Genomic DNA, 20,062 nt, shown 5'->3' on the forward strand with positions numbered 1-20,062 from the left:
ATCTCACATCTCTCGTTGCCCAATTTACGTTACCCCTGAAGTCATTTGTTCCTACCATCACAATCATCTCATCCACCCTTTCACCCCTCTTAATTGCCATAGCCACATTTTCTATCATTCCTCCAGACAAACACTCCTCACGCATCCTATCTTGCACACCACGGATCATTGAGTCTCCATATATTACACCTCTTACCTCCCTGTTCCTTGATTGTTCCCATGCATCCCTCACTCTCTCTATCCTTTAACATTTTCTTTCTGTGCTCCCCTACTTACCTGCCTTCCTGACATCATTCTATCCCTGGTTCCAGTGCTCCCTCACATTCTTCTCATTCCCTCTCTCATACTGTTTCCATTCTCTCCTCTTCTATCATTCCCATAACTCTCTCTCTCTAGGTCAAATCCTTGATAGTACAGCACCCTTTCATTGGAAAAGCTTGCGTTCATCGTGACGAGAGGAAGCTTTATATGGACTTTTTCAGTTGAAGGTGAGATAGCTGATCTTATCAGGATTTAGTAGGGTTTTTTCTCCAAGAAACTCTGGTATTTTATCTTGCTTACAGGCAAATCAACCATGAGAATGCATGCAATTTACAGACAAAAAAATCTGTTGTGGTGGTGGTGGTGATGGGCAGCAGATGGCATTGGTGGTAGTTGTGTGTAGTGAGAGATGGTGTGATGCTTATAATGGAGTGGAGTCGAGTGCCCTCCCATAATGAGTCCTTGGACTACTAGGAGGTGTAATGTTATAATAATAATCTGAAGCATCGCACCATCTCTCCCTACTGCTTAATTCTCTCACTAGACACAACTACCACCAATGCCACACATGACAAGTAAAAACCTACCATATGACAAGTACGAGGGCTGTTCAATAAGTAATAAGACTAATTTTACTGTCGCGAAACCACTCATCGTAATATTAATTTCTTTGGAATAAGGAAATGTTGCTGTCTGTATTAACAAAAGAGGTTGATAGATGGCATATATGGGCTGATGTGCCTGAGTGTCACGTGACTAAATGCAAGCTTGTTTCGGCGCGTCTACGAACCTCGACCAGTCTTTGAAACAGAAGTGTCCTTGGAACAGCGTTATGTGATTAAATTTTGCATGCGTTTGCAAAAATCAGCATCGGACACTTTTAACATGATACACGAAGCTTTCCACGATGAAGCAATGTCGAGGGCAAATGTTTTTCGCTGGCATAATACTTTTAAGGAAGGAAGGAAGGCAAAATGTGGAAGATCTTGAACGTGAGGGAAGACCTTCAACGTCCATCACAGAGACAATGATCAACACAGCAGTGATTATCATCAAGGAGGATCACAGAATTACAGTATGCCAGCTGCATGTTGTCCTGAATATTTCTGTGGGAAGTGTTCACTCATTTGGAACTGAAACATGTTTGCGCCCGATGGATTCCCAAACTCTTGACACCGGAGCAAATGCAGCATCGAGTGGATGTGTGCACAGAATGGAAAGAAAGACTGGAACAAGAAGGCGACAACTTCTTAAGCTTGTCCGATGCCGATTTTTGCAAACGCACACAAAATTTAATCGCTCGTAGGCGCGCCGAAACAAACTTGCGTTTAGTCACGTGACACTCTGGCACATCGGCCCATATACGCCATCTATCAACCTCTTTTGTTAATACAGACAGCAACATTTCTTTATTCCAAAGAAATTAATATTGTGATGAGTGGTTTCGCGACAGTAAAATTAGTCTTATTACTTATTGAACAGCCTACGTAAAAGAAATGACAGTACTATTTAAAAGTGCTGACCTCTTGCATGAAAGTCGCAAACATGACAGAAAAGATAAAAATATGGGGAAAAAAAAATCTATATCCTAACACTAGAAAGGCCAACCAATTTTGGTTGCATGAAATGACTGAACAAAAACGGCATGGATATTTTATTATTATTATTTATATGGTGCTCCATGGAGTGAAAAGACACTGCAGGAGACTCACACAATACCTATCACACATCTCTTTAAACTTATTTACTATTGGGTGCTCACAACCACCTCTGGTAATCCATTCCATTCATTCATCCTCTCAAAGTAAAGAACCTAGTCTGTACACCCTTACTAACAACAATCTTAGACAACTTCCAAGTGTGATTCCTTGTTTTCCCTCTACTCCACATGTACTGAAAATTTTTTCTTTGTCAATCTTACAGAATCCCTTCAGTAATTTATAAGTCTCTATCATATCCCCTCTCCTCCACCTCTCGGCTAAACTCTGCAATGCACACACCTTCAAATCTATCCTCGTAGAGAACATTCTATAGACCTGTCATGAGCTTGGTCACTCATCTCTGAATCCTCTCCACCACCTCCTAGCCCTAGAAATGCAAGTGACAAGTCTGTGCACAATAGTCAGCATGTGGCTGAATCATAGGCTTATAAAGACAGACTATTTGACAGACTAACCGAATCATATATATAATACAGACATAATCCTCCAAGACTGACTGATTATGCTTTAGCTTTCATCACCATACTGAAAAGCCACAAATGACAGATATAGATTTCAGAATAATAAGCCTGATTTCTTAATCTTAAAAGTCATCCTGCCATTCGATCGTGAAGTATAACTTTAGAGCTGTTCCTATCGAAGATGCCACCTCAGCCAAATGGAAAAGCTGTTAAGAAAGCTAACAAGGTTGTGTTGGAGACAAGAAGAAAAAGAAGAGGAGGAAGAAGAGTTTCAGTATTTACATCTACAAGGTTTTAAAACATGTCCATCCAGATACTGGTGTTAAGTTTTGTGATACAAAGCTATCTCTATCATAAACAGTTTTGTCAATGACATTTTTGAACATATTGCTGCTGAGACCTCCCATCTTTCTCGTTACAACAACCGTTCAACTATCACAAGTCGGGAAATTCAAACTGCTATTCGTTTTTTGTTGCCAGGTGAACTTGCAAAGTACGCAGTCTCAGAAGGAACGAAGTCTATGACCAAGTATACCAATGCCTAATAAGTCTGCAGCTTTTGAAAAAAAAAAGCCCTTTTCAGTTTATTTTGACGGCCTGGTTGGCCAAGTGGTTAATACATCCGCTCTCCAGCCAAAATGCTGCAGATTCAAATCTCACCATGGGAATGGATGTTTGTGATTGTCTTTGAAAATACTAGTGGTGGGCAGTAGGTGCCGTTGGTGTAGATGATGTGGTTCGCTGTAGTTAGAGGATTGTTGGTAGAGATGGAGAGTTGTAGAGTAGTTGCCCTCCCTCGATGAGTCTTTGGAATTCCTCGAGGTGTCACGTAATCATAATAATAATAATCGAGGTGCTTAAAGTTCAAAGCTGTATAACTGAGAGGAGACCTACACATCGCCTTTAAAGGAATGCGGAGAACTGACCAGAGCTTCTCACCTAATATCGAATCCTCACCTTCTTCTGGTGCATCCTGTTAGGGTATCTACCTAGATACTGAACAAACAAGAATGGGCTGGAAATTTAGGACTTAGCCAACCAAATTGTATTCTTACTGGCATAAACCAAAATAAAAAATGATGATACAACATGACAGAATTTAATGCCGGCTGGGGCATCGGTCGGTTAAACAAGGCCCCTTGTTGTTTTCACCAAGGAACCAGGTTAAACAGCAAAAAGTCAACTACTGGAACAAATCCAAAAACACACCCCAACTCGACACCAGAGTTCAAGATCAGTACTATCAACATAAGAAGCCTGAATGGCAAAGAAATGGAACTAGCTGAGCAATTGGATAAGTATCAGATTGACATAATAGGGGTAACTGAAACAAAAAAAAAACAGACAAAAACTGGTGACATCTTTCTGAGCAATAAATACAAAATGTTATATTCAGCCAATAACAATCAAGGAAAAGAAGGAGTAGCCATAGTATTCAACACAAAATACGACGCTAATCTTCTTGAATGGCAGGCAGTCTCAAGTAGAGTGATGTGGGCAAATATCAGAATGGGGAATTGGACAATGAGACTTATTTGTGCCTATGCTCCCACAGAAGGTTCTACGAAGGTAGAAGTGGAGGAATTTTTTGAGGCTTTAGAAAAAGCAACTGCCACAATGAAAAAGGAAAAGTTGGTCCTTGTTGGGGATGATTGTCAGACATATAAAAATATTTTGGAAAAATTTGGAGAAAAGAGCAAAAATAATAATAATGGTAAATACCTGTTGGATTTCTGCTCAGATGCAGTGGTTATTACTAACACAATGTTCCAACATACAAATGTGCACAAATTTACATGGAGAGAAGGGGCAATGAATAAGAAAAGTCTCATTAACAATGTTGATAGTGATGTTTTTCCACTGGTGCAGGACACTTGAGTGTACAGAGGATTTGAAATTGGAAATGATCACCATTTAGTCTTGAGCAGGATAAAATTGAATTTCATATTGAAAAGAATAACATATAAGAAAGTTTTAAAGCGAATAAAAGTTGAGCAGCTCTCAGATGTAAACTGTAGACTAAAATACAGAAATATTAATGAAAAGAAAATGAAAGAGTTTGAGAACAGGAATCAAACCTTGGAGATTCAGTGGCAAACTCTGAAGGAAACATTGATTGATTCTGCCAGAGAGGCATGTGGTGACGTTGTGTGCAAAGATAAAAAAATCAGAACTCCCTGGTGGACACAGGAAGGTAAAGAGGCAGTGAAGGAAAAGAAGAAAGCACATCAAAAGTTCCTGGCAAATAAGTCAGCTTTTACTCTTACAGAATACAGAGACAAATGTAAGAAAGCTAAACACTGTGTAAAACTAGCTAAACAAAAGTCATAGGAAGACTTTGGTAAGAACATAGAAACTAAAAAATATCAAGAAGATAGCAAGTTCTGAAGGCTGTTGTAAAAGCTCAGGAATGGAGGAAAGAGTGCTGTAAAAAGAATTAGAGCTGATAAAGGTGACATGAAAACTGGTGAAAAAGATATCGTTGATGCATGGAGTAATTACTTCGAAAAATTGCTAAATGAAAGAAGCAGTGATGACATCAAAGTTGTAAAAAAACACTCAACAGACATGCAATCAGGAATACATATCCATACTTGAAGTAGAAAAAAACAATCAAAAGAGTGAAATATGGAAAGGCAGCTGAAGTAGATGATATTCTACCAGAAATGCTCAAGTATAGTGGTATAAAAGTTTTACAGTGGCTACACTGCATAGTTCAGAAGGCATGGACATAGGGACAAATTCCAGATGATTAGAGTAGAGCTCTCACAGTACCCATACATAAAAAGGGAAGTAAAACTGAATGTGAGAATTACAGAGGTATTTCTCTACTGAGTGTTTCTGGTAAGATTTATGCAAGTATACTTGAGAAATGGTTGAGAAGGGAAGCTTGGTGAAGAACAAGCTAGATCCAAGTCAAATAGAAGCTGTAAGGATCAGATTTTCACTTCATGACAAATAGTTGAGAAATCGTGGGAATATATCTTTGATATATTCCCACGATTATTCCACGACTTTTCCAGATCTGTATTTACGTTTCGTAGATCTGGAAAAGTCATATGACAAGGTGCTAAGAGAGCAGCCATATAGTTATATGGTGTCAATGGGGTATTACATCAAGCAATAGTTAGCCTTTATTTGAGTTGTAATTCAGCAGTTAAAATTGAACGAACTACAGGAAGATGGTTTAATGTTAAATCTGATGTCAGACAAGGATGTACATTATCCCCTCTCTTATTCATTATCTATATGGATCACATTATGAAGGAAAGTGGTATTAAACTTGATATCAAAATTGGAGATGTTAATGTCAGCTCTTTGGTTTATGCGGACGATGTTATACTTCTAAATAAATCCGCTACAAGTCTGCAAGATTCCCTGACTAAATTGAATAACTCTTGTAATAGATTTGGTATGAACGTCAGCAATAACAAGACAAAGACAATGAAAATAGGCAGAAGCACTGAAAATATCAACTGCATTGTGCATGGAGAACCTATAGAACAAGTAAAACATTTCAGCTACTTAGGCAAGATTTTTAGTGAAGACAGTAAATTAAATATGGAAATAGACAACAGAATCAATAAAGCTGGTACAGTAGGAAATCAAATGAATAAATTTATATGGAATAAGAGAAAAATTAGTCAAATCACTAAATTAGCTGTATACAAGACAGTTCTAACTAATTTTAACTTATGGATCTGAGAGCCGGATTAGAAATAAAACACTTGACCAAAGACTAGAGACCACAGATATGCGAGTCCTGAGAAAGATTAGAGGGGTGAATAGATGGCATCAGTGGCAATGTCACATTAAAAACAATATATTAGGAAAGAACTTAATATTGTTAGCATCCAGGAATGTATTAGCAGAGCTGATCTCAGGTGGTATGGTCACTTAAACAGAATGGGAAAGGAAAGATTAGCAAAACAAGTGTTCTTTGCCAGGTTGGCAGGAAAAAGACCCATAGGAAGACCAAGTATAAGTAAAACTGATACAGTAAAAAGTGCCTTAGAAGACAAAAATATAAGATCTGATAATGTTGAAGTCTTGACAGATAACCGATTGATTTGGAGAAAAATTGTACATATGAAATTAGTAATGATGCAAGTTTTTCATGTAGTACTATCATATCCGGTACGCCCCTTGAGGGTACATACCAGGAATTTGATGATGATGATCTAAGAATATGGAGTAAATGCAAAAGACTCAATCTCTCTCTCTCTCTCTGCAAGAAAGGAATAGCAAAGGTAAACTATATTTAGCTTTTTAATCATAACAGAAAGAAATACAGAAATGCAATATGACATTTACATATGCTTTATAGATCACAAAAAACTTTAACAAATTCAATTCTAAACTAATAAAAATTCTGCAAAACATTGATCTTGATGAGAAAGACATCATGATAATAAAAAAAAAATTATACTGGAATCAAAGGGCTTAAAACCACAAGATGATAGCAGTTATCTATTATATGCACTTGGACTATCATACCCAGATGGCTCAATTGCAACATCACCAACAGAAAAAGCTAACCTCCAGGCTTCACACTTCGCCTCTAATGCACACATAACTGACAATGACAAATGCCCTCCAGTCATTCCAACTGCCCAACATACAATGCCTCCTGTATCCTTTTGCCAAAAAAAGAGATCATAAACTTATAATAAATTTAGTTTAATCCTTTATCCAAGTGTATGCAAACAAAGTTTGTGCCTGAAGTATCTTCAGGACTGAGGCAAAGCACATCTCCTTGCGGACATGTATAATGCTATGCATTAAGGGAAGGGTCACTACCCAGACCAGGACCTTTATTGAGGTCTCGTCAGTGGGATCCAGACCCAGAGGTGGTGATAATAAGGTGGAAGTAATGGAAAAGTCATATATACCTATACAAGTTGCCTCAGTTCCGAAGATACTTCAAGCGCAAACTTTGTCTGCTTACACTTGGATAAAGGATTAAACTAAATTTATTATAGTCTAACCAAGTGGAAAAAAAATTAAAACAAACCTGTTGTCTAAATTAGACACAAAAAAGTCTCCTGGCCCTGATGGCATTCCTCCAATTATCTTGAAGATCTGTGCACCAGAACTGACTCTTATCCTATGCTGTCTGTACATACTCTCACTCCACTGATATATATATATATATATGTTATTTGACATCTCCAGGGAGTCCAAAGACTCGTCAAGGGAGAGTGTGCCAACAGCATTGAACGATTGGTCCTCTTCCAACTGCTAACCGCGCTCAAACTTACTTAACTGAGCCATTAGTAGCAGAGGCACTACCACTCAACCAACAAGCCTGGAAACTGGCCTATATTCAACCCATTCCTAAAAAGGGTGACAAATCACTGCCATCTAACTACTGCCCTATCTCACTCACTTCAGTCCTATCCAAAGTGATGGAGAAAACCATCAACTCTCAGCTCCTATTCTACCTTGAAGGTACCCAATTATTAAGAGACCACCAGTACGGATTCCGTCAATGCTGATCAACAGGAGAGCTACTCTCACACATCACCCATCGCTGGACAAATGCCATGGAGAAATTTGGCAAATCCCAAGTAGTTGCACTTGATATCTCCAAAGCCTTTGAACGGATCCGACACAAAGGCATACTAAGCAAACTCCCATCATTTGGACTGTCTCAGGACTTCTGCAGATGAAATGCCTGCTTCCTGTCTGGATGTACACTATGTGTGATGGTAGACAGCTCCCTATCCTCTCACCATCTAGCTAATGCTGGGGTTCCCAAAAGGTTCAGTTCACTCACTGACCCTCTTCCGTCTGTATATCAATGACCTACTTCAGTTGACCTCAACCCAATACACAGTTTTGCAGACGACAGCACATTGCACTCCTCCCTTTCATTTGACAAACCCTACTCTACACAACTCACTTCAACCCACAGAGCACCAACCACCACTGCCCTTAATTCTGACCTCCAAGCCATCCAATGGGGCTCAGATAACCTCCTCAATGCTAGTAAAACCCAGTTCTGTCTTATTTCTCACAAAAAAGAACCATTTTCCCCCCAGCATTATTTTTGATAACACTCAGCTTCCTAGACAAGATGAGACTTCTCTTCTTGAAATTACCTGACATCAAGCCTCTCCTGGCATAAACACATCACAACCATTGCATCCTCAGCTTCCAAAAAACTAGGTTTTCTCGTTTGCTCAAGACGTTACTTCACCTCTAAACAGCTGTTAACTTTATACAAATCACAAATCTGTCCAGCTATTGAATACTGCTCTCACATTTGGAGTGGGGCTCCTAAAAGCTCCCTCAAAATGCTTGACTCAATACAGAGGAGAGCATTTAGACTGATAAATGACCCATCTCTTACCAACTTGCTCCCCTTACTCTCACAAGATGTTGGGTCTAGGAAACTTGTATATTCTATAAATATTTCCATGGGAAATGTTCATCTGAAATAGCATCAATAACTCCCCAAATCTGTACTAAGCCCATTGGAATACATACAGCTGATGCCCAACATCCTTTCACGGTACACCTTGAAACCCACAGAACAAGTTTCTTTTCCTCCTCCTTCATCCCTGATACTGCTGTACTGTGGAACAGTCTTCTCCCTGATGTATTTCCCAAGGAATACAACATACAGGCTTTTAAATCAAATGTAAATAAATAAATTTTTCCTTTCCCAACCCACTACTCATATATGGTACTAATGCACTATAGGCCGACCAGCCACCCTCTCGTATATGAGCCGAACATTTAAAAAAAAAAAAATACTCTCTCTCTCAAGTGTCTATAACTCAGACAATTTTGACAATTTCCTTTGGCTGGAAAAACCTAGATTCAAATCTCATCTAGGATGCTAAGAATCTTTATCAGGTTGTTTCAACCGGAGGTGTGTCAGTTGGTCTCATATGGTGGTGGCATAGTTTTTCCTCTCAGAAACTCAGGTTTTTCATTCTGCAGAACAGGCAAACCAGCTATCAGGACACTTACAATTAATACACTAGCATTAATATGCTATACTATGCTAGTACCATAGCCTAAGTTGCTTGGGCTGTAAATCCAAATCAACCAACCACCTTTACTCCCCCACCTCAAAAAAAAAAAAAAGTCTTGGTTCACTGTTATCCTCAACTCACTGTAAGTGAAGGATGGAGAATGGCTGCCCACCTGAAAGTTAGTTAAGGCTAAAAGAGGCTTACTTACTCTTTTTGGGGAATAAAAGGCTTCAGAAAACTTATTTTTAATTATTAAAAAACTCATTGAGGAAGAAATGGAGACAGCAGAGAAGAGACAGAAATAATAAGTATTTGAAATAAGTGCATGCTTTCATCCATTGCTATTTAATCTTTATGCTGAGAATGTTATATCAGTTGATATATCAGTTTTGATGCTCAAAGAGCATCAACTCTTCTCATGTTGTGTTCCCTTGTACATCCCTTGTACCTCTCCATTTCCCTTGCATACTTATTCTCTCATTCTCTACACTCATGCTAACCACTTGCCCATTCATGAGCACCACTTCAATCTCTCTCTCGCTCTCCATCTTTACTCTCCCACTCTTTCACACTGCTTCCTACTCAACTCTGATTCATTCTCTGCACTCGTTACTCTCCCTTCCAGCAGCAGCAGTCCCTACAAATGACTCACACCAAAACCATTTAAATGGAGACTATCACTCTTATACAGGTCAATTCATCCTTTAAACTCATTCCACACATTAATTGCACTCCTTTCTCTTCACACATTTCTGCTAACATATCATTCATAATCCTTGCTCACTGCCTCATTTCATCACTGTGATCCTAGGCAACTCACTGACTACCTTTCCTGTCACATTATTATCCTTCTCAACAACCTATTAAAGAAAACTATGTGGGTCTCCGTCTGGGATATGAACCTGGGACCTCTTGCATCCAAAGCAAGAATCATATCCCTGGACCAATGAGCCACAATTTCATTTTCATTAGGCAATGAAAAATAATTTCATTATGCAAGCATAGAATTAGGACAGAAGCAACAAATTACAGACCAATCAGTATCTCTGGAGTCATTCAAAGAGATAATTATGGATAGTTAAAGGTAAACAAACCAGAATGGGATAGTTACATAAAGCATAAGGATAGCTGTATGGGTGCTATTGCACTTTATGTGCAATAATGCAAGGTGCATTTGGAACAAGGGAAAGAGATTTTAGCATTGGCTAGTTCTTCATGGCCAAAAGCTATTGGCATTAGGAAGACATGGCTGACAAAAGATGATATTAGTTAAGGGGATAAAAATCCCTTATTGTTTTTCAGCCAGTAAGCGAAACTAAGATCGAAAACTACGATCTGTAACGTTTCATGCCGACGAACTGTCAGCGTATCCAAGTCCAAGCGTAAGTGACCACTTGGTAGTGCCACACCACGGCAACTCGTTGCAAAGGTGGAGCAAGCTCCCTCACTGTTCTTGATATTTTCTCATAATGTAAAACACACAGCTCTTAAGAGATGTAGTACTGTTTTACATTATGAGGATATAGTGACACATCTTTCGGTCAATCGTATAGCAAAAGTATGTAAGTTTTCTTCACTTAAACTCTGATATTCTAGGTCTAGCTACTCACTGATGAGACCTCAAAAAAGGTTGAAACCGGTCTGGGTAGTGACCTCTCCTCATAATGTAAAACAGTACTACATCTCTTAAGAGCTGTGTGTTTTACATTATGAGAAAATATCAAGAACAGTGAGGGATCTTGCTCCACTTTGCAACGAGTTGCCGTGGTGTGGCACTACCAAGTGGTCACTTACGCTTGGACTTGGATACGCTGACAGTTCGTCGGCATGAAACGTTACAGATCGTAGTTTTCGATCTTAGTTTCGCTTACTGGCTGAAAAACAATAAGGGATTTTTATCCCCTTAACTTATATCAACCTCGCCAGAAACAAATAGCCGTTTGGCTTCTCATCTTAAAAGATGATATTGTTAGTGAGATAGAATATAAGAATATAGTATTTTCAGGGAGGATAGGGAGAATAGGATGGGGGGAGGGATGATGTTGATGATATCTAATGATACCAAGGAAGTACCAGAAGTTCAGCTGAGGATCAGTGAAAATAGCATATTTGAAACCATCTAGTGAGAGAAAGAGGACAACAGAACAAAACAGGACTCTTGTTGCCACTAGAAGATGAAAAGAATTATGTGGATGATATGTATCAGCAAATACATTCAATGAGTGGAGGATGAACAATTATTATAAAGAACTTCAATTCTGGGAACACAGACTAAAAGAAGGAAAGGACACAAGGGTGGAAGGAAATGGAATTTATCATTGACTGAGCAATAATTACCTAAAGCAGTATATGATGAAAGGTACCAAGGATCTGAGAAGTCTGGATCTAGTAATAGCATAAAAAAATTTGTTCATAACCAAGCAACCTATGAAAAGCCAGTAAGCTTCATATTCTCTTGGCATTTCTGATTGCACTGACATCAATTGGTGACAGTGGTTCTTGACCTAGAGATGGCTAAATGTGTGGAATTTTCAGTTAAGAAAGGGCATATGTGGCATTATAGAACTGGTAAGTACAACAAACTCAAGAGACTTGGAACAGGGACATGGCATAGAGAATTGCAACAATTTGGTGTTAATGGCACATTTGGAGGTGGTAAAAGAGTGTTTTAAAGGAAGTAATAGTAGACTGCATATCTAGACTTGGGAGGATAAATCAAATGGGAGTTTAATAAAAGAATCATCATTAAGCAGGAGCTGTGGGAAAAAAAAGTCTGTGGAGGGAATTTAAAGACAAAGATAATCAAATATATGAGCAGTACAAAGCACAGACAAAATCAGAATACAATAGGAAATTATTTTTGAAAAATTATGGAGACAACTTCCAAGTTATAGTAGTAAAACTTAAGTTTAATATAAACCAAAATAATGACCCAAAGTTTCGACCTTCATATCAAGGTTGTATACAAATATACACAAAGAAACAAGTTATGCTACAATATACAGTTATGCTAAAGTCACACTAATTTGGTCAACCATTAACACTACTGGCCAAACCTCCGGTGAAATAATAAAAAATCTTACAACCTCAAAACGGTTGGTTGATTGGTAGAGCCTCTGCTACCAATGGCTCAGCAAAAAGTTAAGCAAGTTTGAGCGCGGTTAGTAGTTGGAAGAAGTTCAATCATTTGATGCTGTTGGCACACTCTCCCTCGATGAGTCTTTGGACTCCCTGGAGGTGTCACATAATAATAATAAAACTAGAGCCCTGTTATCTGTTTGGTTAGATATTACTAACAGATAAATTAACAAAAGTTTCAGTATTATTATTATTATTCAGGCCTCCATGGAGTCAAAAGACTCATCATGGGAGGTCCTTCCTAAGAACATAAAGTCTGTCAAGACTTATCAAGGGGAGGTCCCCCCTAAGAAACACAAAGTCTATCATACCACTCCTTCAACTCATTGACTGTTCTCGCTCTCACCACTCCATCAGGCAATGCATTCCATGGTTCAACCACCCTCCATGCAAAGAAACCACTCCTCACCCTCTTGCTTACAGTTTCCTTTCGTAACTTCCATGGATGGCCTCTTGTCATCACTCCTTCCCGTTGTTCAACCAAGCGAAAGAACTCCCCAGTGTCCACCCTGTAACCACCTCTCAACAGTTTAAAAGTCTCAATCATATCACCTCTCCTTCTTCTATCCACCAAACTCTGCAGTCCACATTCCCTCAGCCGATCCTCATAACCAAAATTGTACAAAAAAGTTAGTCTAGAGATTATCCACAAATTAAAACAAAACAGTATTGATGGTGGTGGTGGTGGTGGCTAATACATGACATAAGGGATGATATTATTGCTTATAGTAATAAGTTAGGGTTTTCTGGAGAACTTTAAAATAAGTATTGTAGGCTGAATGGGTAGCATCCATATTCCTGGAAATTTTTTTGCCAACATTATTGTTTAGATTAGGATAGTTGATCAAAATTTCACAGGCTTCCTTAAATTTGCATTCATACCTGGTAGTTGTATGATGTACAGTACAGTTACATTTGCAATCAATTTGGTGTACCGTAACATGGACAAATAGGAATGAGATATTATATGGAGAAGGGTAGGTCATGCCTCAATAACTTATTCACTTTTTATAATAAAGTAACAGCTGAGTTGGATAAAGGTAACAGTTACATGGTGATACTACTGGACTCTGCAAAGGCTGACAAGATTCCACATAGAATTCTGTTACATAAATTGCAGTGAATAGAGATGGATATGATTGAGATGCGATAATGAGATAAGAGGTTGGTTGATGAAGAGATATCAAACAGCAGTTCATTCAAGAGTAGAATCCAGAAAAAAAGCCTGTAACTAGCCACAGGATTAAGTACTTGCACTGCTACTATTTAATTTGTACACTGATCAGACAGGAAATGATCTAAGGGGAAATATTCAGCTGTTTGCTGATGATACAAAATTAGGTAAAGCAATAGTCAATAAAGATGATGCTGAAATCTTGAAAGGTGATTTAAATAGACCTAATAGTATAGGAAAAGGAGAATGGATGTCAGTTTTTATTGCTAACGTGCAAGACTATGCATTTTGGGGGTGAAAAAATTTTCAGCTGTATAGACTGATGGGAACTGCTCTTTCTTCAGGAAACTGATTAAGCCTTGGGATTAGGGAATGTTTGTGGACAGGGAATTAAAATTCAGAGCATAACACAAAAGCGGCTAAAACAGCTCATAGGATTAACTGGTTACCGAAGAATACCCTGAAAAACAGACTACTGTGCATAGAACTGGTCACCTGAATTTCTTATGGATGAGGAATCAGTAGAGATGATCAGAGGCGAGTGACCAAGATGGTGGTAGGTCTATGGAATGTTCCTTATGGTGATAGGTTGAAAATTGTCAGATATGCATATTGCTCCTGACTAGATTGCCTGTACCAATATACCAAATTCCACATGAACATGTGATCTTGTATACTCTGATTTCTTTGAGTGACAAATGTACAGTTTCCAGGGATGGCCTCTGGTTCTCCCCTGATCTCCCACTATTTTCTGTAGAACCTCTCCAGCATTGATCCTATAACAACACCTTACTAACTTGTAGGTCTTTATCATACCTCCGTTCTTCCTCCTGTCCACTAGACTCTGAAAATTGCATCTTCTCATCTGCTAAATTTTTATTATTATTACCCAAGACCCCATGGAGTCAAAGACTCATCTGGAGACTTGAGATTTTGTTTAGCAAGGAGAAAGTAACTTTTATGCCTTGTTGACACAATATTCTTTGCCATATTGTCCATGACAGGCAATGTGTAAGGGATGGATACTACTCCTCTATATTCCTGATTTTTCTGTCCATCTGTTTGTCTAAACAGCTCCTTTAGAACAATCTCATCAATTTTTTAAAACTATATTTCTGAAGGATTAGTTTGAGATATTTAAGTTCTTGGCTTCTCTTGTCCATACTGCTGGAAATATCTTCCAGAAAGGAAATTCTTCAAGAAAGGGTATATAGCATCTTTCTCAAAGTGTTTTTTATAATACCAATTTTTTTTGTGTGTGATAGATGGTGGTGGTGGGAGTTTATATGGAGATATCTCCTTGTGTGCATTGGTTTTCTGTAGACTGAATAGCTAAGGTTTACTTTGTTCAGAGACCTCAAGGAAGGAAGGGTGTCTAAAAAAAAGGGATGTTCTTTTCTAATTCAACAGTGAATGTGATGATGAATACATCATACCTATATTGTAACCATATTTTAGGGTAGTAATGCATAACTCCCTGGAATGTTTTTCAAATGATTCGATGAAGAAGTTATCTAAAAACAGAAAACATCCAAAAAGATCATATCTCTTTGTCCAATCATGGGTTGCATAGTTAATCCTACTTATCACATAGCTAAATTTTTATTATTATTATTACCCAAGAACCCAAAGTCAAAGACTCATCTGGGAGGTCCTTTTATCATACACATAGCTCATCACACACAAACCTGTTTCTCACTCTCCTACTCACACCTTCTTTATACAGTTTCCAGGGATGACCTCTGGTACTCTCCTGATCTCCCACTATTTTCTGTAGAACCTCTTCCTCCTGTCCACCACTCTGCAAATTGCATCTTACCAATCTTTCCTCATACTCGATGTTCCAGAGGTTAGAAACTACCTTAGTCATTCGCCTCTGGACCCTTTCCAATATCTCTTCATCCTTCTGAAAACCAGGTGACCAAATCTGGGCACAATAGTCCATGTGTGGCCTAATCAAAGCTTTATACAATATAACAAGAATCTTCCTACTTCTACAAGTCAGTGTGTGTCCTCTGCATTATTTCCAGAAGACTTTGTGTTGTCTTCACAATTATGGCTATGTGACACCTAAATTTCAGATACTTATCCACTATCACCCACAGATCTCTTATTTCCTCCACCTCCAACAATATATCCTCACCAAGCATAAATTCTGCATCCCATCATTGTTTTCCAAATTTTTATCCCACCTATTAAACTCCCAAATTGGCAACTCATATTCTTTCATAAAAATAATTAAGATTTCCTATATAATGAGAGAAATTTATCTCTTCAACCAACAGACTTAATGAGTATGCTTCAACATTGTATCCTTATTCATCAATGTGCCTCTGGAAGATTGCCTTCACTTGCTCTCACAAGCCTTTCCTCCAGACATAGTCAAATTGTTTAACTTTATCATCTACTCAAGTTATTTTATTTGTCAAAAGAGATTATGCAGACAAGCTGAAGAAACCGCTATGGGGAGCTAACTCTCTCCAGCTCTTGCAAACTTTCATTTAGGCCACCTAGAAAAAAATCCTTTCCTCATTTGTACAACCTAAGCATTCTTTTTGGGTATGCTATGTCGATGACATCCTCTCCATCTGGCTGCACAAAGAATATACCTTATGTTACCTACATTTTAAGCAAAAATAAACAATCTACATCCCCAGATAAATTTCACTGTGAAAATAGAAAAGAAAAACAAACTAGCTTTCCTAGATATCTTGTTGTCCCACTTTTCAAGTGAACTAACTACTTCTGTTTATTGTAAATCTACCTCCACTGGACACTGCATACAACAGCAATCAGCTCATCCTCCTTCTCAAAAATCTCTTTTACATCATGCTTATATTGTATACTTGAAACTATAACAGCTCAAGCAAGAACATCTACACATCAAGCCTTTCGTGCAACTGAATGGCTTCTCAGAATGAACTATACAACGTGTTCTTGGTTCCTACAAGCCTACCTCAAACAACCATGAAATATATAGGTTTCAATCACATACATTTCTGGCATCTAAGAACCAATCTCAAGAATCCTTAAAAAATACATTCTAGTGACTATATTTATTCTTTTCGACAACTCTCATCTTGGTTCCCATCTTTTAAAGATAAACGATCTCCTCTTTCTCTTCCTGGCATATACCAAGTTCCCTGTGACAGTCACATTTCGTACTGAAGACAAACTGGATATTCTGTAGAGAAAAGATTACAAGAACACCAATCTTGCATCATTAATAAGAAACCTGAGAAATCTGGCATCAGCACAACACAATCAATACCAACCACAATATCCTCTGGTCTGAAATACACCGGTACCAACACAAGTTCAAACATTCGTTTAACTGAAGTGCGAATTAACTGATTGCCTTACTCCATCATCCGAACTTGAATTGAAATGACTGCCTCTCCTTACCAAAGATATGGAAAAGTCTCATTCTAATCAATCGTTAATTTTTTTATTATTTTCACCTAATGGTACTTCTGTTAACCACTCACACTGTTCTATTTATACCATTACATAACTCTTACTATTTTAAATAATCTGTTGTTTGTGTTTTACTTTGTACTCCAGTAGCCTTATGCCACTGATAATGACCTGTAATTTTTAGGCTGAAATATTATTATTATTCAGGCCTCATGGAGTCAAAAGACTCATCGTGGGTCCTTCCTAAGAACATAAAGTCTGTCAAGACTCATCGAGGGGAGGTCCCCCTAAGAAACACAAAGTCTATCATACCACTCCTTAAACTCATTGACCATTCTCGCTCTCACCACTCCATCAGGCATGCATTCCACGGTTCAACCACCCTCCATGCAAAGAAACCACTTCTCACCCTCTTGCTCACAGTTTCCTTTCGTAACTTCCAGGGATGGCCTCTTGTCATCACTCCCTCCCGCTGTTCAACCAAGCGAAAAAACTCCCTGGTGTCAACCCTGTAACCACCTCTCAACAGTTTAAAAGTCTCAATCATATCACCTCTCCTTCTTCTATCCACCAAACTCTGCAGTCCACATTCCCTCAGCCGATCCTCATAACTATCCTTTTACATTCCTGAAACCATCTTTGTCATCCGTCTTTGTATCCTTTCCACAGTTAATTTATCCCCATCAAATCCTGGGGACCAAATCTGAGGACAATAATCCAAGTGTGGTCTGATCAGAGACTTATACAACGGAATGATAACCCTGTTATCTCTGCAGGTCAGTGTCCTTCTCATAATTGCAGCAATCCTCTGTGTTAACTTCACCACCTTTGCAATATGTCCCCTAAACTTCAGGTTTCTATCAATCATCAACCCTAGATCTCTTGTCGCCCCTACTTCCTCCAGTATAACTCCTCCATAGAGTATGCAGCATCCCATCGATGTTTCCCAAACCTCAAGACCTTACATTTTGCTGCATTAAACTAAAACCCCCATTCATTTGCCCATCTATCTAGCTTATTCAAATCCTCTTGCAGGGTTACCACATCTGCACTATTACTAATAATCCTTCCAAGCTTCGCATCATCTGCAAACAACTGAATATCCCCTTGCAATCCAGTGGCAATGTCATTGATATAAAGGTTAAACAATATAGGTCCTAGTACTGAGCCTTGTGGGACCCCACTTGTAACCCTCTGCCTCCTTGAAACTGCTCCACGATACACAACTCTCTGATACCTATCAGACAGCCAATCCTGAATCCAGCTGACCAATCTGACATCCAGACCCATGTGCTGCAACTTAAATATCAGCTTATCATGTGGCACCCTGTCAAATGCCTTCGCTAAGTCTAAGAAAATTGCGATATATACCTTTCCCTCATCTAATGTTCTTGTAACTTTATTATAAAAGGCTAGCATATTGCTAAAACAAGAGCGCCCTTTCACAAATCCATGTTGACTCTCACAGATAACATTACCCTCATCTGCCCAATGCTGTATACGGTCCCTCACTACTTTCTCCAAGATCTTAACAACTACTAATGACACACAAACTGGTCTATAATTAGACACTTCCAGTCTGCTACCGCCCTTATGCAATGGCAGTATCTTACCTTCCTTCCATTCCCTGGTCACCTTTGCCGAAGCCAGACTTTCATTGAAAAGCCAGGTTAAAGGCACTGTCAGTTCCCTAGCACATTCTCTCAAAACTCGTGGTGAAATACCATCCAGTCCGAAAGCTTTATTGACATCCAGAGTACTCAGTATCTGAAACACACTCTCCTCCTGTACCTCTAAACCTCGAACCAGCCCTATCCCTCTAGTATTAAAAGTGACATCTCTAGGATGAAATACTCCAATAAAGTGTTCATTGAACAATTCCACTATGTCCTCTGCACAGTCACTCTATTCCCATTTTTATCCCACAATATCATTCTTCCACAGTCATTTCTCCTCCTACTGGCCACATAGCTAAAAAATTCCCTAGGATTTTCTGTGGATCTTAGGACCAATCTCCTCTCATACCACACTAGTCACTCTTCTGGCCTGTGTCTTATATTCTTCATCTTCTCTTCACCTGTCTCCTTATATCTCTTCCACAGCCTCTTTTTCACATGCAATTCCTGTTTAAAATTTTTTGTCATCCACTTTACTCCAAATTGTGTCCTCGTCTTCACTTGTGGTATACAACTTACCATTGCTGCTAACAAATATTCTTTCACAATTTCCCACGAACTAATGACATCCTGGCCTTCCAATTCCTCCCTCCATGAAACTTCCCGAAGTTGATATCTAAGACTATTATAATCACCTGCATTATAATTCCACATAATTTCCCGTCTCTTTGATACTCCTGCATGTCTATTCATTTTCCAAGTCAAAACCATATGGTCACTCTCTCCAACTGGTGAGAGAGATGTCAACTCAGTTATTATCAACTCTTCTGATGCTTAACCAAATCCAAAACTCTTGAACCTCTTGTTCCCTCTGTTACATGTTGCCTAAGACATTTGTCCCTCAAGAATTCTAGAAATACCATTCCCCTATTGCTACATGCATCTTCCTCTCTCTCCAATTTATACTACTGTAGTTAAAATCTCCCATAACAATCATTCTTCTTGCACTTGCCAAACTTAGCTGTCTAAACATCTCCTGGTCCCCATCCTCCGTGCTTCTGGGTCTGTAGCAACACCCAACTAAATATCCTGTCTTGCCTACCTCTACCTCACACCATATGCTCTCAAAATCATTTGTCTCACTTCCTTCCAAAGCCTCCACTCTTAGAGGACATAGGTTATTACTTATCATAAGCAGTACCCCACCACCACGCTTTCCCCTCCTATCCTGACGAAAAATGCTATACCCAGCGACTTCTATTCCTGTTATTATATCCCTTTCTGTCAA

At 38.7% G+C, this 20,062-nt stretch overlaps 1 protein-coding gene and 1 pseudogene across 6 annotated transcripts in view; one reads left to right on the plus strand and one right to left on the minus strand.

The window, feature by feature from the left end:
- The window catches only part of LOC150094432 (protein alan shepard-like), a 725,446-nt gene that overhangs the window by 669,131 nt on the left and 36,253 nt on the right, over window positions 1-20,062 (minus strand). The gene's annotated exons all lie outside the window — the stretch shown is intronic.
- Window positions 2,625-2,988, plus strand: LOC150094434 (histone H2B-like; annotated as a pseudogene).

This window comes from Typopeltis vanoorti, chromosome 22 (assembly GCF_054136105.1).
Source record: "Typopeltis vanoorti isolate ZY-2024b chromosome 22, IOZ_Tvanoo_1.0, whole genome shotgun sequence".
Taxonomy (NCBI): domain Eukaryota; kingdom Metazoa; phylum Arthropoda; class Arachnida; order Uropygi; family Thelyphonidae; genus Typopeltis; species Typopeltis vanoorti.